Source organism: Pleurodeles waltl, chromosome 1_1 (assembly GCF_031143425.1).
Source record: "Pleurodeles waltl isolate 20211129_DDA chromosome 1_1, aPleWal1.hap1.20221129, whole genome shotgun sequence".
NCBI classification, from domain to species: Eukaryota; Metazoa; Chordata; class Amphibia; order Caudata; family Salamandridae; genus Pleurodeles; species Pleurodeles waltl.
The window spans coordinates 412,817,247-412,844,243 of NC_090436.1; the positions used below are offsets into that span (position 1 = coordinate 412,817,247).

The 26,997-nt window shown below is 43.3% G+C and overlaps 1 protein-coding gene across 3 annotated transcripts in view; it reads left to right on the forward strand.

The window, feature by feature from the left end:
- Positions 1–278: 278 nt before the first annotated feature.
- GCNT4 (glucosaminyl (N-acetyl) transferase 4) overlaps positions 279–26,997 on the forward strand; it is a 142,146-nt gene continuing 115,427 nt past the window's right edge. Inside the window, exons 1-2 of one of the 3 annotated variants that reach the window (XM_069223788.1) lie at positions 404–551; positions 22,797–22,914. The gene's annotated coding sequence lies outside the window, so the exon portion shown is untranslated. Of the gene's footprint in view, positions 552–22,796; positions 22,915–26,997 lie in introns of all 3 variants that reach the window. The other 2 variants (XM_069223797.1, XM_069223808.1) reach the window with 2 other exon arrangements.

A 26,997-nucleotide genomic window follows, 5' to 3' on the forward strand; every position in this document is an offset into this window, starting at 1 on the left:
GTTTAAACACGGAAAAATCCTCGGATTTTGATTTCACATTGTATCATTCAGCCACTAGATGGGTATCTTTTTCCTCCTCCTGCTTTGCATCTTTTTTTTCATTCTCAGAGTCAGGTTAGTGCAAATGTGGCATGTAGAAGCCACATTAAAGCTCGGCTTGTTTTGGGGTCGAAGTTCCAAAAAGACCTCGAGCTAAGCCTCAGTCAAACATCTAGCTCGAGCTTTCAGTGACTCGCCCACTTTTAAACACTGGTAGACTAAGTCAAAACTCTTTAAGCTTCAAAATCCTGGCACCCAGCCTGCAAGATAGCTGGGACGCTCCCGCCTCCACAGAGGAGTTTGACAAGCGCTCCTTCCGTCTCAGGCGGCCGCCCAGCCTATTTTTCGGGACGTCACTAGGCCGGGGGCGGCCCTCTTGGCCATGGAGTTTACACTCTGGGCTGGCTGCTCGCTTAGCCTGGAGAGGTGAGGACCGGCAGCGAAGAGAAACTCTTAGACAGTATTTACTACTACTGCAAGCGGGACTCACACAGCACTGCTGCTGCTCTCTCGTGAGTACTCTGTTTTTGACGTTATGCGTGTTCAGTGCACAGGAGTGGGGCAAACGGGCGTATACATGTTTGTTTTCCTTATAGCCGCTCGTATTAAAGTCAGAAGAGAGTCGTTTTTACATTGCGACACCCTGTGAAGACCTGTTAACGTAAGCGGCGCGTTTGCACTCACCTCGCTGTTAGAGCGAGTTTGGCAGGTGTGCTTGAAAGTTTCTTTTCTGCCCTGCTGCTTCTTTATTTGAGAATTGGGGCGTGTGTGACGTCTGACAGACTGCACATGTTTTAGTTGTTTTCGCTTTCGTAGCGTGTGACTGCAGGGGGAGAGAAACTGGAGGAGTGGAGGTCTCCCTGGTTCACCATGTATTTTTTCGGGTGGGTTGTTTGGTTGCCCCACAAGGTTTCCGCGGCGAGAGAAGCTTTTTTTGTCAGCATCCCCTGGCGGGTGTTTTTGTTCATACGTTCATTAATCGTGTAGCCTAACCCGTTTTCGTCAGCTCCCATCGCCTTCTCGTGTTTGTGTGCGTCCTCGTAGTTCCGAAAGTAGAACGTTTTATTTTATTAAAATACATTTGGGCGTGTCCTTCCTGTTGTGTATGTTAGCGCTGCAACGAGTTTCCTCTGACTTGCTTCCAACTTTGAGCTTTTCTTTCGCTTGGTGGGCTGGCTTACTATTTGGCAGCTGCAGCCGTAAACCTGCATGTTTTGTCTCGAATCAAGAATAAGCGAGCCTCAGACTTTTCGTGCGAATGTCCCTTGAAAGCTTGTGTGAGTTCAGTTGAGGGGTTTGTAAAGCCCAGTATTTCACAACGAAGCCGATACTCTCATTCTCGCTAATTGAGCACAAAGCACCATTAATGATTCATGCATTTTGGCAAACACATTATTTTTGTTCACGACAGTTACTTTATACAGGATGAAGGGAGAGCCCAGTGGGCAAGAACGGTGAAGGAAGTACTCCCCCACCCCTTTAAAGGGCTTCCAAGCGCCAACAACCATTGATCTGCGGACCTGCGTGTCTTTTTTTTTATTTTATTTTTTTATAGTACTATGTGTATCATCTGTCATAAATGCCTCGTTGGAAATTCAAAGGGCACTGACATCCAACAGAGTGTGTGCAAGTGCTGCAGTGCCATACAAATGCCAGTTTTCCATAACAGAAACAAACCAGGTTGTATTGGGAGACTGAACGTTGCCGCCTATCAGGTTTTTTGCTCCTCAATTAAGGGCGAAGGGAGAAAAACATATCTGACAATATGTAAAGACAAAAACCAAGACTGGATTAAATCCCTACACCTGACGTTGGAAAACCTTTGATTTCTGTGAAAATATTTTACATATAAAGTTCGCCTTGCAGCAGTTGCTACGAGGAGTGGGGCACTTTGTTGACAGTGCATTTTTAACCAGTTGGCTAATACAACGTCAGTGATTTCTCATGTGGATGTCACTGGTCGCTTGCAACATAGGATGGTGGGGACAGTTGATGGAAATCAGTGGGAAAAGTGTGTCCCAAACTTGTATTGGGGGTTCATCAGTGGCGGCTCTCAACAATTTAAACGGGAGCAAAACCAAGGCGGGGAAGGAGGTGCACACGTATTCAGTGTTGAGGAGTTTGGCAAGTGTATTCCTATCTTGAGCGTACGTAAGAGGTGAGTGGGCCACTCCAAATAATACTGCCTTAAAGTAGGTTATGGCTGCTCCTCAAAACGTGAAACATGAGCACAAAGTCCAGCAGTCTGTAAAAGGCCCCAGGCTTTATTCAGCTTTTTTTTTTACAACCAAGTGTCCCTGTTTCTTCTTGATATCAATATATTAAGTCTTATACCTTTTTTATTCAGACTTTGTGTTTACCAGTGTAATTTTGAAAAATGATAATTCATTATTTGCAACTAGTGATAAGGGTAAGTAACACACTCTGCCATTCCTGCCACATGTGACTGAGAGCAAAAAAGTGAAGTATTTGTGAGGAAAAGAGTATGTGAAGCAGAAAAGGGTGGTTTGTGACCAGGGCAAGCAAGGAGGTTGATGAAAAGGAGAGTGGGAGGGGAGGTGAGTGGTGGTGGTTTTCACTGTGAAAGGAGTTTGTGAGTTTAAAAGAGCGAGTTGGTTGATAAGAAGTGTGTTTGAGACAGATAGGAGGATCCTGGAGCAAAGGTTTTATGAAAAAGGTCCGCACCGAAAAGAGGTGAGGGGCAGTGAGGCTGCTATGAAAGGTCATGAGTTGAAGGTCAGGTGGACAGTGGGGTGTGTGGAGTGAGGTATAGAAAAGTGAGAGGGAGTGGGAGTAGTGCGTCAGAGGATGTAAAGTTAGGGCTAGTGATTTGAAAGTGAAAGATGGAACAGTGCAAGAGCATTATATGTGGAATAGAGAAAGGAAAGAAGGGTGATAACAAGCATTTGCAATGCAATCGGTCTTGCATTTGTGAAAGTTGGAGCTCTTGACGTTAAAAATAACATTTTTCTTATGCAGTAGGGTGATTATATTTGCATAGCACTATTTCCATTCGTATGCCATGGTGGAGCTGGAGAACCAGAAAATGGGAAAAAGGTTATGAGGGAGGGGAGACGAGTAATATGCTGGCTGAGGGGAAAAAAGTAAGTGACAACATCCTGGAAAAAGCAAACACTCATAGAGAATGCAAGATTAAGTGAAGTGTGAACAGCATGGTTGCGTTAATGCTTTTACACTTATGCTGGGTGAAAAAAATCTGCAACGTTATCCATTATAATGTGCACGGAGAATGGAAAGGGTGCAGTACCACAGGGTGTCCACTGGGACCTCTTTTGGCCACATAAGGTTCTATGGGCCAGATGTACCAAAGGATTTTACCCATTCTGTGTCTATGGGAAAAAGCTTTCGTACATATGACCCTATGTTAGGGAAACATGTTTATTTTCCATTGGAATTTAACAACTAAGTGCTTTACTTTGTAAAACGCCCCGTTCCTGAAACTGTTAAATCCTAAAAAAAAAATAAAGGTAGAGTTTGTTTGCAAAACGTGAAAAATAAAAACAGAGACAGTGCTAAAAAAAAAGCCATTTGGACTAAAACACACATAAAACACAAGCAAGAAGTTCTATGCGCAGCCACGTGTTTTGAAAAAATAGATTACCTTGTGAGCTGAATACTCCATGTAAAAATTGATGAAATCAAGTTGTGGGAGAGACTGCTAAATTTCTGTAATTTAATAGGATGTAAACGGTGCTGGCTCTAGGGTGTTGCAACAGGTGCCACTGCACCTGGTGTTGACTTCGGGTGGAGGCACAGTGTTTGCAAGTGTACTATAATTTTTAAAAGTTACTGTTGTTGGCTTTTCTTAGCACCTGCTATTTTCAGGCAACAATAAAAATGTCAAAATAACACAGTGATTAATGTTCTTTAGGGAGAGAGATCGGAAATCTGTCTAGTGGAAGCTTTGTCTCTATCGTAAGGTAGCGCAGAGGGTTAATACATAAATTATAAAATAAAGAAAATCAAGGAAAAGCACACACACAAGATGATTACTGTGTCAGAATTGTAGCAATGTGAGCATTGACCAACTGGAAATTCTATCAATATGTGCACAGAATTGGAATCCCAGCGAAAACAAAATGTTCCGAAACCAATAATAAAACTGTTTCCAGATGTGTGAATTGCTTATTTAAACAAAATAAACAATACAAGTAAAATATGAGGCAGCATTTGTTATCCAAAAAAAGCAAACAGTCTTAAAAGCAAATAGCTGGAAAAAAAAAACTGGCACATTTACCGTTCCAATGTGCACAATGCAGGGAAAGGGTACAGTACCACAGGCTGTCTCTTGGGACCTCTTTTTGCAACAAAAGGTACTGCATCCTGCAGTCCTGAACTGCACACATCTCCAATGACTATTGGGCTCCGTGCTGAAAAATTAAGCACTGCACCCGTTTTGTGAAAAGTTTTTTACGCTGTGCCTTCAGGGTATGAGGGGGGGGAGATAAGAGTAATATGCTGGCTGAAAAAAGCAAACACTCATAGAGAATGCTGGATTAAGTGAAGCAAACAGGAACCACATGGTTACATTAGATGAAAGCAAGAATGCTGAGAAAATGAAAAGAGAAGCTTCGCTGAAATGACTGATTCGGTAACAGTTTGACGTAACTGGTACTCATGCAAAGGGTTGCAATACCTCTGATCGAGTTTGCACTATATGAAACTATAAAGCGCCATGGCCACCATGGAGCGCGAAGGGGAGAGACAAAAGAAAAAAGTAGTAGGCACACACTAAAGTATATGGCTGATTGTGCAGTAATCCATGTATAAGGGTCAGTGTGCAAGGCATAACAAAGAAGCCTCAAAGTGGGACAGACATAAAGCATATACCTATGAAATCAAGGGAATTTCGAAAGGCAGGCCCAGGAACCGATGAAAGTGATGGACATGTTTAAAGCCTACAGAATAGATTACAACATGTCGAAGAGCAGCGCTTGGGCTCTGGTACGCTCAACCTAAAAAGGAAGGTATACACTGCATGTAAAAGTGCAAGTAGAGGAAAGAAGATGAACAGTAGAAAAGAGCTCAAGACAGGAGGTGTGAGAGATGATTGTGTGTGAGAAAGAGGAACTGACAGGGAAATTCTTCTAGTGGTACCCTAGGCATCCTTTTGGTGGATGTGAAGGCTACTACCAGAAGGTGATGCCATATTACCAGTAAAAGCAGCACATTGTCACCCTTACTAGAGGGTGTGGTGCAGAAAAATATACATTCATTACTGTGGCAACAATCTTTACGTTGGCTCCTTAAGGTGCAGTGAGAGCGTGGTAGGAGAAGGGAGGAAGTAATAAGGGAAGGAAAATGAGAGGAGTAGGTGTTAAAGAACAGGAACGTAGAACAAAGTGTGACAGACAAGTGTGAACAAAGACTGTGAGAAGTGGAAGGGGGTATGAGAAGAGAATCAAAAGAGAAATAGAGATGAAACTAGCAGAAGACGAGATGGATAAGAGAAATGAAAATTAAGGGGAACTTGAGAAAGAAAGTGAGAGTGGGAGAAAATAGAGAGAGAAGGGTACTATCTGTTGTGATCAGGGGCACTAGCCAGCAGAAGGGTCAGTGGCAGGGTGGAAAATAAGGGCTGTTTTGACTGAGGTACATTGGCAAAGCTGCTTGGGAAATTCACTATTGACATCATAGATTAAGGGCATACCCTAGTCTGTACACCTCTATTGTGACCTGCTTCATGCACTGATATCCATATTGTGGAACATCCTTCAGGCTCTCATGATTCACCTACTTAGCAGCACCATACACCGCCGTGCCACTACTGATACATTCCCAGAGCCTTCACTGTGCTTTCATTTATAGTTCCACCATGAACTAAGAGCCTGACTCTTAAAGTGGATTTGCCGCCACTGATTTGTTTTTTCGTATGTGTATGTTCTTGCACATCTGTCGTCACTGTTACTGTTGAGTCCTGTTGGTGAGAGTGGTTAATACCTCCAAAAATCTCTGACTTAATGAGAATTCCGTTGTAACAGCCAAGTAAACGGTGGCTACTTGCTGAACGTATTTGTTTCTTTAAATTTCCTAAGAAGGCCCTTCTATACAAAGTACCTTAAATTGCTGGCAAGTGATTCTACCTCCAGACTCCTAAATAAACTTCCCTCTCATGTTGGCAGGTATGTGCTTGTGCAAGGCCAGCTCTGCATTCCTAACCCTACCTATTTAAACAAGCTTCGTTTGAAAGCTGCATTGTGTTCAAGTTGAGCCTTGATGCTATTGTTTGTCTACCTACTATTAAGTTTTAAAAAGCAGGGCCATTAGATTTTTGCATGAGCACATTGTTATTTTTTGGTGTTCATGGAGAGAAAAGAGGTGGCTGTTGGGGAAAGGGGCATTTGGGGAGGGGGGGGCGCTGGGAGTGAAGCTCCTTCGTGGCAGCCAGGTTGGAAATAGCAAATTTTTCATGATGGTGTTGGAGGTTTCTGGTAAATGGAAGCCATGTGGAAGAAGAACTGGAGCCGATTAAGTATCTGCCTCATGTCCAGGTGCTCCTCTATTTATCTTCAAGTGGCATTGCACTGCGCAGGTAGCTAAGGATCTGTAACAGGGCACCAGCGGAAAATACCAGGAACCCATAATTTGCCACTCAGACACACCTGTATCACACCCCTGGGATCATGGTACCTTCACCCTGACCTCTTATGCCACTTTCAATGAGGATTTTCACCCCTGGGGACCATATTCCGTGAAATAAAATGTCAGCATTAACTTTGTTTTCAGGTTGCGGTCAGTCAATTACAGCGCTTCTATTCGTCCCTAAATATACACATTTATATTCCCTTTTATTATCTCAAACTACTAAATGGATTTACACCAGATAAGTGTGATCTGCATACCGAAAGCTAGCTTTCTGCCAAAGTCAGTGTAGTTCCGTCCAGCGGTTTAGGCTGTAGTTGTGTCTAAAGGTCCAATGAGAATTAACATGGGAAATGCAATGTTTTTTTTTAACCCCCCTTCCTTTTTTCTCGGCCCCCGCTTGACGGATGACCCTGAAAATTTCAATGCGCAACAAGAGTCACCGGGCCACTTTTTATTTGGAAAATTTCATTAAGATTCGTCAAACAGTGCCAGAGATATAGGCAGGTCAAAAAGCGCAACCACCTGTGTGTGTGTGTGTGTGTGTGTAAGGATACGGGGGAATTATAGTCAGGAAATAGAATTTAAAAGATCTTAGAATTTCACCCCCAAAAAAAGCAAGGTTATAAGGATGTTATAGTTGCCAGGTCCTGCAGCCAACTCCCTGCATGCAACCAACCCCACGCAGCTCACAGCTTTTGGCTGTGTGTGGTGGAGGGTTAGGGCAGGCCCTGTGGCCAACACCTTGCAGGCAGCTAATCCCACGCTGCACACGACCCTTGGCCTTTGGCTGTGCGCAGCAGGCGGTTTGGCTGCAGGGCCTGGCCTGCGGACAACCCCACTCGCCATGCAGCCAACCACAAGGACCACATCCCTGGGGCCTGGCAACATATTTTAGGGTGATGGTAGCATCTGGCCTCACTCCCCAGGCCAATTTCGACCTTGGAAACCCCCCCCTAATCCCTCAGGGACTGGCACAATATTAAATGGGGAGGGGAGGCACATGGCCCTTTTACACTGGCCGATTTCAGCCCTGGGGCCTTCATCCCCTGGGACCCCGCACTTTCTTTTGGGGGAGGGGGCATGTGGCCCCCATTCCCCAAGGCCTGCCGTTATATTTACAGGGGCAATAAGTGCAGGAGAGCGCCTTTTTTATTTATTTTTTTTGTTTAACTTGTCCGCAGATCCTCTGTGAATTTGCAGCATAAAATAAATGTTTTTGGCCTCAGGCGGGGTCTCTCGGCTCTGGAACCCCACCAAAAGACCTAGGGGTCTGGGTAGACCTACCCTGCTCCCTTGTGTTTTTAAAAAAAAAAAATTTTTTTAACATTTTTATTTGGACTCAAGCAGAGTACCGATGACTGGCATCACTTTCTGGTTGAAGTGGTGGCAGCCATTCGCGGCATGGCTGTTGGCACCTGGATCTGTCTCCCTAGGTATACATAAATCTTTTTTCTTTAATAACTCCAAAACTTCTGAACATATTTGTACTAAATTCCAAAAAGTTCTTTCTGGGCCAAGATCTAGCTTTCTGACAAATTTGGTGTAATTCCATTCAGTGGTTCGGGCTCTAGTTGTGTCTAAAATCCCTATGGGAAATTGCATTGGGAGAAAAGCCCTCTTCTCCTCCACCCACCTCCTTGACGAATCATCCTCAAAACTTTTCAAACAGCAGTTGAAGTGGATGGCACACTAGTTGTGATAATTCTGTGAAGATTTGTCAAACGGCATCAAAGTTCTTAGCAAAACAAAAAAGTATTTTCCTATGGAAGATATATATATATATATATATATATATATATATATATATATATATATATATATATATATTCGATTTTTACAGGTATATCAATGTTGTTGTTTGTTGCAGTCAGAGAAAGGAAAGGAAATACCAATTTCCCAGGTTAAAAGAGTAAACAGCAATTTGTCAGAAGACAAGAACTTGGCATTTGACCTCGGTCTTTAAATGCACAGCAAATGTGACAAGAATAATACAAAATGTAAATGCATATTTATTTCTAAATCTTTTGCGACCTACTAGAAATCGAATGGTGACCCACAGGTTGGGAAAGAATGACTAACTTTTTGGCAGAACTCATATTTGCGCAGCCCCTTCTGTAATACAGATAGCTCTGCCACACATATAGCTCCAGTGCTATCATCAGCGGGTGTTCCCTTATTTGCGTGGGGCCCATGCAAATGAGGGGATCTCTTTGCCTCTGTGCCCGCACTGTATTATAGACGCAAGTAGGATGCTCGAAATGAGATTTTACCGTAAAAGACAAGAGGTGTCTGGCAGAGTAGGAAACAGTTCGTTTAATCAAACATTATGGCTGGGCCACTTACAGAATCGGGTCTGATGACTGTCTCTTGGAGAACATCAGTTTGGAACACATTTTATACCATTCACGGGGACCATAAAACTATAAAATATGATAAGTTGTCATGCAGTCATGAATATAAATTCCAGAGAGAGAATGGAAGTGGGCCTTGACCTGGCATGGACACAATGTGGGCCAGCGAGTTCTTGTACAGATGTCATGCCTAGTGTGCGCATGGTCACCTCATGTGCTGTGTATGTTGCGTCCTGATTGGCTAGGTGTACCTAACTACATGTGGCATCTAACTTTATGGTGCTTTGGAATGCCATTGTCCCTCTGGCCATGTGTGCTTTTTTGGGGCCAATCTTCTGTGACTATTGTAGTGTAGCTGCCTATCTCTGGGATCCTAATCTCAGTTGTCCTGAGTGCGTGTTTGGCTGTGGGCTAAATGTTATTCCACCTGTGACCTGTCAGTTATTAACCTTCAGGCCTGGGCCGCAGAGCCTTCCTGACCAAATACCATAATGCTGAGCTCGGAGAGTTCCCAATGGAGGAAATCTACAGAGGTGATCAGATTTTGTTTGAGTATGAATTGTATGGTTCATATAGAAAGATACCTTTATTAGCATGCTCATCAACAGGCCATCAAGAGGTGCACTGACAATGCACCACAAAAAGGTGGCGCAGTGTCAGTGCGTCCCATGATGGCAGCTTTCTGGAGGGGACAAAGGGTGTGCATCCCCCTAGACATCCCCTTGCCGGTGGGTGCAGTCATTCCCCTGCCCCACTTAAAAGTGCAGGTTAGTTGCCGCCTGCACAGTGAAACACAGAGCGGCTGCTCCATATTTCACTTTAATGCGATGGCCCCAGGGTAGCACAAGTTTGCGGCTGCCTTGAGGGCAGCGCACTAAATCTAAAACACGGCATTCTCCATATTTTTGCATGGCGCATCTTTTGAAAGGTGCGTCCGTCGCAAACGAGGAAAATGTGCTGCATTGTGTAAAACTGCCCCTAGTGTTTGTGAACACTGGAAGCAACTAAAAGAAAAGCAGCAGTGGAAAAGCAAACAGTAACTCTTCAAATGAAAACAAGTGGAATTAAGTGACCAGGAAGGTAAACCTACCTCCTGATTTAGAGCTAGTTGCAGTTAGTCTTGTTAGCAGTATCTAGTAACTTGACGACCCTAGAAGCTCTGATTAATTAACCTTCACACTCAGGAGAGGCCCGATGCATTTGGTTTTTGGGGGTGGCCGTTGTGACCCACAGACACCATGTGTGGCCATCAGGATGCAAAGAACACTCAAAGGGGCTTCGCGATCTGATAGCGTGCAGGCCAATGAGGTGCTAGAGGAAATGGATGACCAAAAAAAAAAATGTCTGTAGGTAGGGAGTGTGCTTGGCATGCAGAATAAATTTTTTTCTAGCTAACGCGTCAAGAATTTTAGATTCTATTAAGGACACGAAGGCGAGGATTATGCTTCTCTTCACTTTACTGACAAACACATCAGCCAATGAAAATGTAACAAATTCAAAAACTACAAATCCCATGAATCCCAGTCCTGCAATCATGGGTCTATACTGTCCATAAATAGCCTGAACGCTATAGTCTTTCCTCTTTCATTGCGAAACCAATTCAAACGTGCATTAAACTTGCAAAACTTGTCCACGAACTCCATCCAGGTCTTCTGAAACGGTCCCATAGACGTAGGATGATAAGATGCATCAGCGGAACTGCACCCGGAAACTCACGCAGTCGTGTTAGCTGTACCTGAATCAAACAAAAAGATCCAACTAATATCGAGGTATACTTTGGGAGGGTATCATATACACATTTTGGGGGTTATTCTAACTTTGGAGGAGGTGTTAATCCGTCCCAAAAGTGACGGAAAAGTGACGGATTTACCACCAGCCGTATTACGACTCCATTATATCCTATGGAACTCGTAATACGGCTGGTGGTATATCCGTCACTTTACCATCACTTTTGGGACGGATTAACACTCCTCCAAAGTTAGAATAACCCCCTTTTATGCTGTAATCATTCAATAATCATACCACCCATGCAAAAATTTGTATATAACGGGTGGGATAATCCTTGCCTCCGGTTCCTTAATAGAATCTAAAATTCTTGACGCGTTAGCTAGAAATTTTTTAATTCTATGTCAGGACCGGAGGCTTCGGATTATGCTAGTTTAAAGTCTATTTATTTCTTCTGATACTACATTGACTATGGGTTTATGATAAAAAACCTTGAAAGTAGAATCATTCGACCAATCTGCTGCAGCCATAATATCCTCTAATCTGGCTCCAGTAGCAAAAGCCTTTGAGGCCATGGCATCTCTAACCGAGTGAGCTCCAAAAACACTTACATCAATACCAGATTCGGCCAGTAACCATTTAACCCAACGAGCCAAAGTTGCAGCAGAGACTGGACGAAAGGGCTTTTGTAACGAGATTAAAACCTGCCCAAAAACATTTGGTCTGAATTCTCTTGTGGAATCTTCGTAGACCTTCAGACATTGAACAACACACAGTTTTCTGTTGTGCGGAAAAGAGGGATATGAAATACATTTTGATGAGGTTTTTGTACATCTAGAGATGGAAAAAGATACTCCTGGAGTAAATACTTTACCTGATAAATCCAGGGCTTTAACATCCGAGACTCTTCTGCAGGAAAGCAAGCATAATAACATCATCAGTTTTGCCGATAATTGCTTGCGAGATAAGCCTTCATTATCCGGCTAATTCCTGGGGAATCTTAAGACAATATTCACTTCCCATAAGGAAGAATATTTAGGTTGTGGGGGTTTTACCATACGAATACCCCTAAGTAATTTGCAGATTAAAGGGTGTTCACCAACCGGTTTCCCTTGGATAGGGGGGTGACCAGCTGAAAGAGCTGAGCGACAATTGTTAATTGTCCTATATGCTAAACCCTGGGAAGCCAAGTCCGAGAGGAAATTGGCTATGACGTGAATTTCTGACCCCAGGGGATCCATACTCCTTGAACTGCACCAACGTACCCACGTCCTCCAGGCTTGTTCATATCTTTTCTGAGTGGAAGGGGCCCAAGATTGGGATAAGAAGAACATTGCTGACTCCGAAACTCCCGGCATTTGTCATTGTCACCTGAAAGTCTCCAGGCCATCAGGGTTAGCAATCCCTGCACAATTAGAGGATGAGGATTGTTCAGTGGGTCCCTGAGAAGGTCCACTGACCATGGAATCCTCACCGGAAGGTCGCACGATAGGTTCATTGCCGTAGTGAACCAGGGCTGAGCACTCCACAAGGGAGTTATTAGAATGATTTCCGAGCGTTGGTGATGCACTTGTGTCAGGACGCGAGGAATCATCACAAATGTTGGGAAGGCATAAAGGAGATTCTTCGGCCACAATTGTAGAAAGGCATCCGTCCCCTTCGCCTGAGGGTCCGGTCTCCAACTGAAAAAACAAGGGACCTGACTGTTCAATCGGGAGGCAAATAAATCCATCTGACATGTCCCCCAACGAAGTTGAAGGGCTTGAAACATGCCTGGATTGAGCTTCCAGTCGCTGCCATCCCGGAGAAATCGCGAGTTCCAATCCGCTGTTGTATTGGCAATGCCCGGAATGTATTCCGCTACCACCGAAATCTTCTGGCTGAGGCAAAAATGCCAGAATTATTTCGCTATCTCTGCTAAGAGGCGAGATCTGGTCCCCCCCCAGACGATTGATGTATCTGACTGAGGAGACATTGTCCATCCGCAGAAGGATACAACAATGAGCCCGACGAGGGGCCAGGGACTTGATGGCAAAGGATCCCGCAAGGAGTTCCAGACAATTGATGTGGAAAGCCAACTCCCCCTGAGACCAACGACCCCCGGTCTCCACTGGGCCGCAACGTGCCCCCCAGCCCCAACGGCTGGCATCTGACTCTATCACTACATCGGGACTGGACGGAAAAATTGCTCTGCCATTCCATGCATCCATGTGGTCTAGCCACCAAGACATCTCCGTCCTGGCTTCTATTGAAAGGGGAACTAGTTCGGAGTATTGAAGGCCCTTCTGCAGGTGGAGGATCTTCAACCTCTGTAGGGCTCTGTAATGTAGGGGGCCCGGAAAGATCGCTTGAATGGACGAGGCTAACAGCCTGACAAGGCGTGCTAACGTCCTCAATGATATAGTCAGAGAGGCAAGCGCTCTCCTCAACTCTTTCTTGATCAGGTTTCGTTTGCTGATCGGAAGAATTAATAGGGCTGCCAAAGAATCTATTTGGAACCCTAGAAATTCTATCTTCTGAGTTGGTACTAGGCAGGACTTTTCGGAATTTATGACAAACCCGAGGTCTTGGAGCAACTGCAGCATCCAATTTAAATGGGTCAGAACGAGATCCCTCTCTTGGGCCATAATTAGAAGGTCGTCCAGGTAAATAATTAGACGTACTCCCCGTTCTCTTAAGAATTGTACCACAGGACGCAAGAGTTTGGTAAAGCACCAAGGTGCTGAGGAGAGGCCGAAGGGAAGAACCTTGAACTCGAACCAATGGGAACCCCATTGAAATTGAAGGAAACGTCTGTGAGGGGCAAAAATTGGGACTGATAGGTAAGCGTCCTTGAGGTCTAGACTCACCATCCAGTCTTTGTCTCTTAAAAGATCTCTGAGGAGTTGAAAGCCCTCTATCTTGAAATGGCGATACACCATCCAGGCGTTGAAATGTTTGAGATTGAGGACCAGTCTGGCTCCCCCGCCCTTCTTCTGGACTAAGAAGATTGTGCTGGCGAAGTCTCGAGGATGTGGGGAGGACATCACCACCGCTCCTTTTTGAAGGAGTGAGAATATTTCTTCTTCTATAATTTTGCGATCTGCAAGGGAAAAAAGGAGAGGCATAGGAGTCGATTGCGACAGAGGGGCGTAAAATTAGAGTTGGAAGCCCTGAACTGTCTGGAGGACCCACGGGTCTTGTGTAATTAGTCTCCAGGCTGGGAGAAAATGCTGTATCCTGCTCCCCAAAATGACCTCCGAAGGAGGAATAATTCTCACCTGAGTTAGAGTTGTCCTGATTGGAGTTACCTCTATGATATCCTCTGGAGGATCGACCACGACCCCTGTAGCGATTGGGGTAGAAGTTGTGCTGGTCTGAGTAACCCCCACGATTTCCTTGAGCGGTGTGTCTGGGAGTCTGATATCTTCGGCCTGACGCTCGACCCTGAAACGTCCGGCCCGGATAAAAAGAGCGTTGTTGAACACCTTTTTGATGTTGGATTGAGCCTTGTCGAGGCCTGTAAAGGTAGCTACATACTTGCTCAAATTGGAAATGAATTTTTCTCCAAAGAGCATACCATTGGCCGAGGGGACAGCCTCATTAGTGGCCAAATCTGCAAGTTTTGGGTCTAAGCGAATGAGGAAGGATCGTCGCCGTTCCGTTGACATGGCGCAGTTGGCATTGCCAAGAAGGCAGATTGCTCTCTGCGCCCATTGTAGGATTTCGTCCGAGTCTAACAGAGCCTCCGTTTCCTTAGCTTGGATGGCTAGATCCAAGATTTTTGTTAAGGGACCTGACACGTCCAGTAATTTGTCCTGGCATCCTCTCCAGGCACGATCCAGGCCCTTCTTTGGGTCTTTAGCGAACTTTCAGAGAAGAGTCGCCATGTTTGGATCTAATTCAGGAGTTTCTGCTACTTTCCTGAGAAGGGAAGGTCGAGGGCATTCTGACCGAAGGGTATTGCGCACCTCTTTCTCAAAGCTCTTACGTAGCCGATCTTGGACGTAATTGGCGACCTCTTGGTTAGGGGTCCATTCTGTGGACCGAGGATGGATAATATCCTCCGGTGAAAAAAGCTTAATTGTTCTCGGGCATATTGTGTTGTGTCTTGCTCTGTTTTTTGCGCGGTTGGGGATCTGCCTGAGACTCGTCTGGGTCTGATTTTGAGGAAGAAGGATCCTGATAGCTCGACTGCGAGGATTGCAGGAAGTTAGATGATGGTTCTTGAGGTTGGGGAAAACCTCCATAGGCATGGTCGCGCAACACAGATGTTGCCATTTGCGACAGGATTTCTGCAGAGGAACTGCTACTTGAACGTTGCAGGTGTAAAGCCATCGTTTCACCGGAATCTCCGAATTGAAGGCGAGGCTGTTGGCTATTCTCACCCAAAAATTCCCTTTTAGCAAAGTTCGACAGAGGTTGTGTAAAGGGTTTCAGGGCCTGGATTAGGGCCCAATTCACTGAGTCTTGCACGTGATGACCAAGTGCCTCCACAAGTCTTTCCTCCATTTGGTGCTCAACTGGCATCTCTTGCAGTTCTTAATACTGCTCATCATGATTGGCGTAGTACGCCATGTTAAAGTTATTGGTAAGGGAGGAGTTAGCAGGGGGGGGACAAAAAAACCCTGAGCAGGAGATTTTTATAATTATATTGTATAGTAGTAACTGTACTGCCGGCAGTCTGTTGTGGAGGGAGCCACCTGCTATAGAGTTTAACCTGTGTTATTATAAAAAACGAAGTTAACAGGAAAATACTCTTTTATCCCCTGAGCAAAGCTCTGATTGTATTATAGCAGCCCCACCGGGCGATCGCTGGCCGTTTGAATAATAATTTCTAAAGGTCTGGCTTCCCCGAAGTACACGCGCGCTGAGAAAACGATCGGAATGAAGATTTTCCGATTTTCTCAACGCGCGTGCGCGGAAGCAGAAAGAGGACAACGTCCTCTACTCGGCGAGCCTAGGCTCGTCGAGAACAGCATGCCCCCACTCCACGCTGGCGGGAAAAAACAATGGTTTGGCAACTATTAGGCACACTAGAACTAGTAATAACAATAATAATAATAATAAGCGCTCGCTAGCGCGCTCGCGTTAAACAAGGGATAATGTATAAATACAAGCACAAGAAGCGCGCTGCACTGAACTGGCTGCTGGAGCAGCAAAGAAAGAGGAAAGACTATAGCGTTCAGGCTATTTATGGACAGTATAGACCCATGACTGGGGTTCATGGGATTTGTAGTTTTTGAATTTGTTACACTTTCATTGGCTGCTGTGTTTGTCAGTAAAGTGAAGAGAAGCATAATCCGAAGCCTCCGGTCCTGACATAGAATCGCCACTCAGCTCACCTGCGCTTGTAGAATGAGATTCTTTAGGCGTCTGTCCTCTAATTTGTGGTAAAGGGTAGAGAATGCTTCTATGTGTTTTATGAGCCTCCTTCAAATCACTGTTAGCTACAGTATAATGGCACACTTGCAGGGCATTTAGACTTGTCTCCTGGCAACATGACCTAGGAAGCACTCACATCTGTTTTGGAAGCAGTAACTCTAGGGTACCTGCACGCCTGTCTTGAAGCTAGTATTCAGTAAGCTGGAAGGGATCAGAAGCCCTACTTACAGTTGTCAAAAATCAAAATGTGTGGAAACCTGCAAGGATAGCCACAACCACCAAGATGTGATCCTTTCAAAAGACCTCTGAATGTGAGAGGGCAAAACCAGGAGAGAGGCCTGGGGCAGTTTATGCCACGCTATGGTTAATGATCCAGCCTCAGCTAACATATTTTATTGTCCCTTTTTGTTATCTAACAAGATTAAATTGAGAGCTGCAGTTGTGTAATACGTGTTAAAATGGAAGCATAATGCTATGGGGCTGGTACAGTGTGATGTAGTACAATTTGCAGAGTTTTCCTGCACCAGCGTGACTAAGTTAAGGTACCTTTTGTAAAGCTTCCGTTTTGTCTTTTTTTTTTTTTTGTCCGAGGGAGTAGCTGTAATGTGTAACCACGTATGCAGCTGCACAGGTGACGGTGCTGCATGGAATCGATATGGTCTAGTTCTGTGGCCTATTGTTAAGCTACTTCAAAGCTTATTTCAACACCTCTTGATTTCCCGCCTTCCCTTCCAGTTGAAAACGCGCCCGAAGAGGGATAACTGTAGCAAAGGTAGTGCCTGGACATATAAACACGGCACTTGTGTTTACATTCTTTTTTAATTTCTTGCCTGTTCTTTTCGTTTTGTGGGTTCAAAGACATTTCCTATATTTCGAGTCGGAGATGAACCATTCTTTGAATTTTGGCTTCAGCGTTGGTTTAGGTCCTAGAATTTACGCGACGGTACAAATTGATTTTGTGTCAGATGATATTAACCATAACAACTTTCTTACTTTGGAGGAATGAGGAAGAAACGTAAAAGGACTAATTTTGATTCTGTTAGAGACAGCTGAGTGCACCGTGACTCTTTAAAGTAAAAGTTTCATACAGTCACATTCATCATTTAGTCATATTATTTAATGTCCGTTAAAAAAATATATATATTTTGTCGCTAGGAGGAAAACACTAAAAAGACCAAAGTGTGTTCTGAGTTGAACTTTGGGTGTGCTAATCCATGCTTGTTTGAAGTTCTCACAGGAATCCAAAGGCAGTTTCTTTTGTAGATTTTCAGTGTGGGACCAGCAAGCATTGTTCCAATATGGAAATACCCAAACTGATTTGAACATAAACCTCGATAATGAGGATTATAGAGGGTTGTAAGTTGAGTTGTTGTAAATATTTTCCGAATCATCAACATTTTCAAGTGACACCAACAAGTGGGCCTTTGTTCGCCAATACATATGGCTCAACTTTGTTGGCAGTACTTTTTAGGTCGAAGTGTGCTAGAGTGCACAGCTGTCTGGTTTGCTCAAGACCTCTGTGGGACATTTTGAAAGCTGACCTAAGAATGCACTGCTCCCACTTCTTGCCATTGGCTTTCTGCTTTGTAGCTCATAGTTGCTTGCTTTCTGTTTGCTGGCTTTCTTTGTTTTAGGCTGTCCAGATTGATTGTCCCTCCTGCGTAGCATAGCCTATTTACTGTATACTTTGTCCAGTTCTCGCTTTCTATAAACAGGCCTATAAATTTAGTTCTTATCTTGTCACGTTTGCTTTGCATTCGAAGACCAGGGTCAAAGGTGAGGCTTGTCTTCCAAGGGAGCTTGGTGTTTACTTTTCTTTCTCTGACTTCACAATGAGGATTTATCTGACAATGTGGGGTGTAAAAGGAAATCTTTTCTCTAGCAAACAACAACATTTAAATGTTTATAAATGAACTATGCAAATATTTCAGAATTAGGAAAGCACAAATGAAACTTATTTTTATTTTAGTTCTTAAGTGTGCTGGACCCAAAAATATTTTAATAGGATAAAAACAAATCAACGCACAAGGTGATGCCATTTCCACACATTGTGTAGTGTATAGTTTATTAGTTAAACTGTATATGTGTGCAAATGTAATGTTAATTTCAGTTGAAAATGTGTTGTTTGTAATGGCAGTGCACTACTACACCATGTACACTCCACTCTGACATTCTACTCCATGCCACTCTACTTCCCTCCACTCTGACACTACGACAGACCACTCTATGCCACTCCACTTTACTCTACTTCAGTCTGTGCCACTCCACTCTACACAGTTCCACTCTTTCTATTCCACTCCATGACCCTCTACTCCACACCATTTTATGATACTCTACTCCACCGTATTCCACTCCGTTCTACAACACTGTAGTCCACTCTACACCCTTCCACTCTGCACCCCTCCACTCAATGCCCCTCAGCTCAGACACTGTATTTCACTCTATTTCCCTCCACTCTACTCCACTGTACTCTAAGCTGCTCTATGCATCTCTGCCCTGCGCTGCTGTCTGCCCTGCGCTACTCAACGCTGTTCTACTTTGCTCAATTCTGTGTCACTCTGCACCACTCCACATCCCTCCATTCTGAGCTACTCCTCCACTCTAAGCCACTCTACAACACCCCAAAACCCTCCACTATACGGCCCTCCACCCTACCACACTACAACCCTCCACTCTATGCTACTCTACAACCCTCCACTCTACTGCCACTCGAGCCACTCGAACCACTAACTTTTAGCCATGCTGAACAGCAGCCACACTGGTGTAGAACATGGCTAAAACACATTGGCATAGGCAGTAGCTCATGCGTAGACAAGACATATTGGCTTAGTCAGTGCATGTTCTAGCTCGGCAGGATGGAATAAAAAAAAAAACTCTCCTTTCAGGCAGCTAGACTTCTTGACCTCAAGTGGAGTGATGTGTGCAAATAATGGTAAATAAAGGAGGGCTGTGTGGGTCCCCCAACCGTGGGTTGTAAGATCCCTTACTTGTCATTTCTGAGAGTCTTACAAGTGTTACTCTGAAAAGCTCCCTAAAGTGAGGTAGCATAAATACTGGGCTAATTCTGGCTACTTCCCCCTCTTTTATTGCTGCAGATGAATGAATGAAATTGAGCCCAGCGGAAGAAAGGGGCATGACTATTTTTATGGGCCATTCTCAAATGCCAGTATGCTTCATCTGCCTCGGCAGGTGTGAAATGACCCCCAGTCTCATACACAGCCTGTCAGTGTCACTAATGGCCAATCAAACGTTGTAATAAATGTTACTGCCGAGTTACACTGCTCTACTCAGTAGATGAGAAGGGTATAAATTGGGCAGTCCTTCATTTTCCAGATTAGCTTTTTTTTTTCCTGCACTTAATTTTACAGTGACCTTAAAAGTGTGGGGTGGTAGTGTTTAGCGAGGGGGCTCGCAGGGGGATGTTCGTGGGCTGCAAGAGTTTGGCCAGGAGAAGGACTGAGGCTGACTCGGCTAGTTACTGAGACTTGTTCAGCTTACATGCACAAGTTTTTACACCTCACAATGCGCCCCGCGTGAAATGTTCTGCTACGTGATATTGATTTTCACTCGTGTGTTGACATCAATGAGTGGTGAAGGGTAGGGAAGTCACAAGTGTGCATGGCTCGCCACAAGGATAGTGTATGTTTTTAAAATATGTAATACATTACATGATAACAGGAAAATGATCGACGTCTCCTGTTTTCCCTTCTCTCCCACGCAGCCAGATATTGGGAAATTTCCATTTATGGTTTTAATATACATGCATGTTTCCATAAGTGTGCCATTTTCGCACCACTATACTGCATTTTGACTAACATTGGGAGTAAGGGGTTCTAGAAAAAAGTGGTCCTGAAGAAAGCCCAGTGACCGAGGAGGCTTGAAACATGTGGAACTGTAATATTTGGGTCACAATATACTCTTTGAAACCTGTTTTTAATCTAGCCAAATGTACTCGTAATTAAGGCTAGAGTAGAGGAACCCATGGGCAATTTTAATAAGAGATCCCTTAAGAATACGTGCTCTGCTTACAGACTACGTCGAGCCCCCCCCCACTCTCACTAGGTCTAGTGGGTGAGATTCCGATGATGAAGTATGCCATGGGTGTTACCTGTGGGTGAGGATTCTTAAAATAATCGAATATATTCCCAGGGTCCCTTACATAACTGCCCTTCAGAGAACGTACACGTTAGGATAACGGTCTCATTTTGATAGGATTTATATACACTGGGAAGCTGAGGGCATCCTTAATTAGATTGCTTCTCTCTCCTCCTTAATGCACTTGCTGACTCAGCCACTTCACTTCGTTTTGCCAGTGTACTTGGAAATGTATGTTTTTTGTAATACGTAGCTGAACATCGGTGCAGTGTTAAAACGTTAAATATTTTTGTGACGAAATAAAAGATAACTTTACATTTTGTTTTGAGGAAACTAAAGGCCTGAAGTTCGTTAAGAGATACTATAAACCCCAGCACTTTAAAACCAAGTCTCTTCGACTTATTTAGGCTGCCTGCATGTATCATTTCATATACTTATTGTGAGAAATTAAAAAGAATCACAGCACATCCTCCTCTGTTTCTGTCTAAGATCCAACATCCGCTCACAACCCCCCCTCCGCATCATTAAATCTTTATTGTCCACCGCCCTAGAGTATAAAAAAAAAAAAAACACTACATGGCACTTGCCTGACTCGGAGCCCTGACAGACCCAAGGGATGAGATTTCTTCACAGCTGTGGTCCAGTGTTTGGGTGTTATGAATTGGGCACTCTCGCAATGCTAAACTTACTTTTTGCTCAGACACCAGTAAAAAAAAAGAGTATTTAAAGTGGAAGCTCACAAAGCACAACTTTGCTTTGTGGCTGTTTATTTATTGGTAAGACGTGAGACTATTGAACAAAACGCTGTGTGAAATTAGTAGAAGATATTACAAATTGGACTAAAACAATGACTTATCAGCAACATTGAAGAAGATGGGGACGACGAAAATGTTTTAAAACGGTGGGCACAAGTTTTGAGAACATTACCTTTTAAAATAGATCTACCTAAGCAGCTGGAGGAACCAAACCAATTTCATTATAGCTAAGGGCCTGATTTAGAACTCAGCGGACAGGTTATGCAGTCACAATGGTGACAGAGATCCTGTTTGCCAAAATCTATGAATGAATGAAATACCCTTTTATTGCTCAGTTAATAATAATAAAAAAAAAAAATGGCAATATAAAGCATAATAAAATGACCAGTTGCTAGAGTCAAAGGTTAAGTTCTTAAAAGTGCTTGAAAGCAATGAAGCAATGATGACGGAGGCTGCATAGGGTCAATAGGAGCCCTGCCCGGTTGTTACAGTCATTGATGGAGCTGCTTACTCGGAAGAAAAGCTAGCCTCAATAATTATGAAGAAAGTTTTAAACAGAAATCGAGAGAAAGTGGTAAAACATGTGAACTAACATTTAGCAGGTGATGGATGGCCAAGGCAGAGAGGAGATTCAAAACAGTAATTCAAAACACTGTCAGAAATAAGATTGATTAAAAAAAGGGAGTTGGAAATCAGGAATTCAGAAAAACCATAAAGGTAATATAGAAATAGGACAAAATGCAAGTGTAGGATTAGTCTCTTTCAATCAGTTGCAATACATAGAAACCAACTGCCACGTAGATTCTGTTACAAAAATAAGGCAATTATAAGCAAAATCAGGAAAATATATGAAGTCGCAAATGTGCAGCAAGTCAGTAGAAAATCGGGCAGCATCCCTAGAGTCTCAGCAAAGAATGTCTCAGCGTAAAATCAGGAGTTTTATAGGCATTTTTTCGCATAGAAAATCAATGAAACTACAAAGTCGGCGAGGTCCGAGCATTGTTGGAGCAAATCACGAATATCACAACTCTGCCACTTAAGTGCTAACCCACTACATAGATGTTGATTCATCCCTGCGGACCTAATGCAATTCAGAGTTTTAGGAACAAACTAGCTACATAAACAACAGAAAACAATTGTTAATGAGTGCAATACAGTGTGCTAAATGATGAGTCTTGAAAATAACAAGCCTTCCTCCAGCGAGTTCTTTGAGAATAATACATGATACAAAATGAGTAGTGCACATCTAATTGCATGTGGTGTCAAGTTTGGAAATATAGACACAAAATGAACACTACGATTTTGAAAATGTTTTAAGAATGTTAGAAAGGAGGCCTAGCTAGCCTAAGCCAGACAAAAACACACTAAAAAAACATCATAATGTTTTTGTTTCAATTGAATTAGGTCTATCAGTATACAGAGCGATTCGGTGTATACAATGAAAAGTATTATTACGCAAATACAGTTCAGAATGGGACACTTACACACTTAATATACAAATAATTAATTTAACAGTCCTAAGTCTCTTGGCCACCACATCCTGAAGCCTGTTTCCAAAAGACCATAAAGATATAAAGAACAAAGGGCTTATGTCTGTCCAGTAAGAAATGTAAGGCAAACATTTTACTGAACACATGTAACCTTGTTCAGGAATTCCATGTCCTTGTAGAAAGAGTGGGTTTACTCTGTATGGAACTTAAAAAATATCTGTTTGGATAAAGCAATTTCTAGGATGTAGAGAGATACCTAGCTGAAAGTTGCACAGCATCCTGAGGTGATTTTATTTTACCGTCCGTGCTCTATTCGAATCAGTTTGTTTGTTATGGTTTAATTCAATCTGAACTTTCTTCTGTTTTAATAGGTGACTGTGTGGCATGATTCTGAGAAGTACCTCGTCCAAGTACGTTACTGCTGGGCTTTCTTTCATGTTCATGGCGAAGGAAAAACAAGTTCATATCAAAACCCTTACATGAACGCTTGTAAGTACTGATGGTAACATAGAATTCAAACAATGAATCATGGATTGCAGTATACCTGAGCTCCGTATGGCCTATAGAGGAACTTAAAAATCAAAACAAGCATTTGTAATGCAACGGGTCTCGCGTTTGCTCGAGTTAGAGATATTCATGTTTTAAACTCCTAATCAGAGTTTTCTTGCCACATAAACTGAAAAGTAAAACAGTTTCACATAAGCGAGCCCACTGCCAACATGGAGCGTGACGGAGACACAGAAAAGGAAACAGACGTTTGCTCGCAATGAAACATATCTGCAAAAGTGCAATTAGCCATGTAACTGCAAAAGTGCAACTAGCCATGTAACAGGGTCGATGTCATGCAAAGCGCACGACTACTGCCCAGCAAGATCATGCTGCCTCCGAATTAGGGAGAAAAAGCAGTCCAGAAACCATACGGAAAACATGGAGCCTTTTATGTTTTCAGTAGTTGGCTGGTGCCCTCAAGGAGGGCTAAACAACGGAAAAGGCATGATGTATGCATATCTTTCACTAATAAAATGAAGCGAATTGTAAAAGGCAAGCCCACAAACCAACCAAATTGATGGGCGTGGTTAAAAGCCCATAGATAGATTACACCAGGGACAGAGTGCTTTGCACTCGACCCTAATAAAGGATCCCACAGAATAGTGATTGACTTTTTTTATTGTATTACGAAACATTTTTATAGCCGATAAGACAGTTTGGATGCTTCTATTTTTATTTTGATGTGCGTGTGTCATAGCAGCTTTTTGCACTCCTTAATAGAACTCTCGTTTTTACTAGCAGTGCTCGTAAAAAACAAATACTGCACTGTTAAATTTCAAAAGTTCTCTGATGAAGGGCTTATTGTCAGCTGTCCATTTCTTTACGTTGCATTTATCCACAAGAAATTCTGTCATGAGGGCACTAGACTTTCTCGTCTCTCTTCAACTAGAATAACTGGTATTCTTCTCTTCTGTGGTCCACGTGTAGCTCTTACAATTTATTTTATCTATGTATTATTATTTATCCATTATGATTTACAGTTTTATATAGCGCATCCTAGAGCTGGAGTAGTTGGAGTGCTTATAAATAGGTACTATGAAACATTACAACATAATTGGTTGGGGAACAATAAAGGGTCAAAACGAAATGCACAGAAGATAGTCCATAGTGCCCCAAGAGTCACTGTAAAATTACAGCAGTATTGGTTTGGTTGGGCGTTATCAAGATGTCAGAGCAAAATGTACAAGCAATGTAGATCCCAGAGTACTCAAGGTTATTATTATGGTTCAAATCTCTTTATTGGATTTCAAACAAGCAAAGAAATTACAGCAGTACCTTGAGCAAACAGCCCACCATCAGTAATTTAAATATGAAGAGACAAAACATTCCGCAAACTCCCCCCCAAGCCCCTCCGTGACCTACAGTGCTTAAGAGTATTAGTTCCTGGCATAGCTAACTAGTCAGTCCCCTCATGGTTGCCTCAACAGGACCTTCCGTCAAGTGAAGAAGCCGAAGGTATCTGCGGTAACTGAGTTTGTGAAATTCTGAGGATAGTATAGCTATAGAAGGACGCCAAATGTCTGAGTATGAGGTACTTTGTGCAGAAAAAGTGTGTGTCAATCTTTCAATCCCCAGGATATACCAAAGGTGTTGTAACCATTCTTGGTAGGTAGGGCGCTGTCCCATGCCCCAGTGCATAAGAATATTTTGCCAGGCGGCTCCCATAGCTAGACCAATCTGCCGTCCCGGGCGGGATTTGAGCAGGAAAGTAAGTGTCCTGAGTAACCCGGGAATGGTATAGGCAGGAAAACGAGGGAGCTGGGTATTAAGTTGGGTATCAACAGTGTGAAGCAGTTGAGTCTAATAAGAGGTGAGTTTCTCAAGGTTATTATTAGAGACTATATACAAACAAATCACTAAGAATGTAGTTCTAAAAGGTAAGACCTCATTTGATGGCTAGCAGTAAGGATTCTGTGACCCGTCCATATGCAATAAAGAATTTAGGCAGTTGAGTAGATGTTATTGAATCAATAACTGTTTTAAGTTCATGATAAAGGACGAGGCACTCCAAAGAGACCAATGGGCCCCAGCTAGGGTAGATTTTTGGGCCACATATTTAGGGATGCCATGATACAAGGCCTTGTGTGTGATGCAAGCAATTATGCCTCTGACTTCAGTTGGGAGCCAGTGGAGGCTTATGAGGGCTGGTGTGATATGATCAAAACGTTTGATTCCAGAAATCAATTTTGCTGAAGCATTGAGAGTAGACTTCATTGGGGCCAGATGGTAGAGCATTGCCATTGTCAAGTCTTGATGAGAGTGCATCTCATTTTTTAAGTCCTTCACAAGGATGAAAGATTTGAGGTTTCTGAGACTTTTGAGTTGGAGTAAGACACTAGCAGCATTGATATGCACTTGGGGTTTTTTGATTTTTGTCATGTGTGCAATCAGTGATTTAGAGGTTGCTGTTAAAATGTTTATTGGGACACGCCAGTATTGAATGGGAGGTGAGCTGTGGGTGTGAGTGAAGAGGGGGTCTTGATGAGGAATTCAGCTTCAGTGGGTTGATTTTGATGTGGTTAAACAAGAGCCAGGCTTGTATGTTCTCCTTGGCTTGTTGAAGTAGAATCCTACTATTGTCAGCCTTCAAAGCCCTACTACTTGCGAATGTAGTCAACTCCACCCAAGCCTACTCTTATGAAGAAGATGTCTTTACTTTGTTCTTTATCAGATCTCTCATGGTGCACTCTTTCATCACTACTCCCCATGCCTCCCTCAGTACATATTCGCAGAAGCTAAGAAAGGTCACATGCTCCCACTCATAAAGAAACAACACTAGATCCTGATGACCTGTTCAACTACTGGTCCATCTCTGCCCTACCATTAATCAGCAAGAACAAGAAAAAAGCAGTCTATGTCCAACTTCAGACCACTTCCATTCTAACCATCTCCAGTTTGTTTCAGATGCACTCCCACACTTGAATGCTTCCTTGCACATCATAAATGATGCCACCTGCATGATGCTTGTATTCTTATATTGCTGGACCTCTCAGCTGCCTTCAGCACAGACATCCATCTATCCCACTCTCATGCACTCTGGAATCTTGAATTGGATTCACCAGCAAATTACTTCACTGGTTCGCCTCGTACATTTCCAACCAACACCTGTTTGTTTATAAGGGCACCTCCACGTCCCAGTAGATCCATATCATCTGTGGATTTCCTCTAAGTTCCATACGGTCTCCTGTGATCTTCAACCACTACATAGAGCTAGGTGATTAACCAATATGCTGATGATACACAAATCTACTTTAAAGTCTCCTCTGCTTCAGACATCCAGCACCTCAAACACTGCCTTCACATCATTCAGATTTTGATGTCTAGGGCCTACCTGAAAGTCAGTCCAACAAAGACAGAATTTCTGTTATTTACAAGGCACAAACAACAAAAATACGCTGTAGAGACCTGGCTCAATGACATGAACTTTGATGGCTTTGAACCGCAGCTTTTACAGAATGCCAAGTCACTAACTTCGCCCTCAAAGAACACATTGCCAAAACAACAAAGACTACCTAGCACCAGTTCTCTTGTCTAAAGTAAAAGAAACGGTTTCTTTCAAAAAGTGACTTCAGAACTGTTGTACAGACATCTGGATGGTAGTAGGGCCCTGCTACTTGGTCTTCCAGATTCCATGCTGGCACCCTTGAAGAGCACACTAAACGCCTATTTGTTTCATCCAGGCCTGAAGAAATATGGTCACATTAGCCCCATCCTGATGAAACACAGTTGGCTTTCCTTGCCAGCTCATGCCACCTTCAACACCAGTTGATCACTTACAAATCCATCATTACCAGCTCCCCTGGTTATCTTGCAGACAATCTCACCCCTCTGGTGGTTATTGGCATAGTTGCAACCAGACTGGAGACCAAGAATGTAAAAAAGAACAAACAAAACAGCAAGCCCTTGTCATCTGTGTGCCCAGGATCTGGAAGTACACCTGCAACAAATCTGGTTATTGGTTGAGGGGGTTGAGAGCCCCGATCGGGCAAAAACCACAATCCTTGCCAGGGTGAACCACAAAAT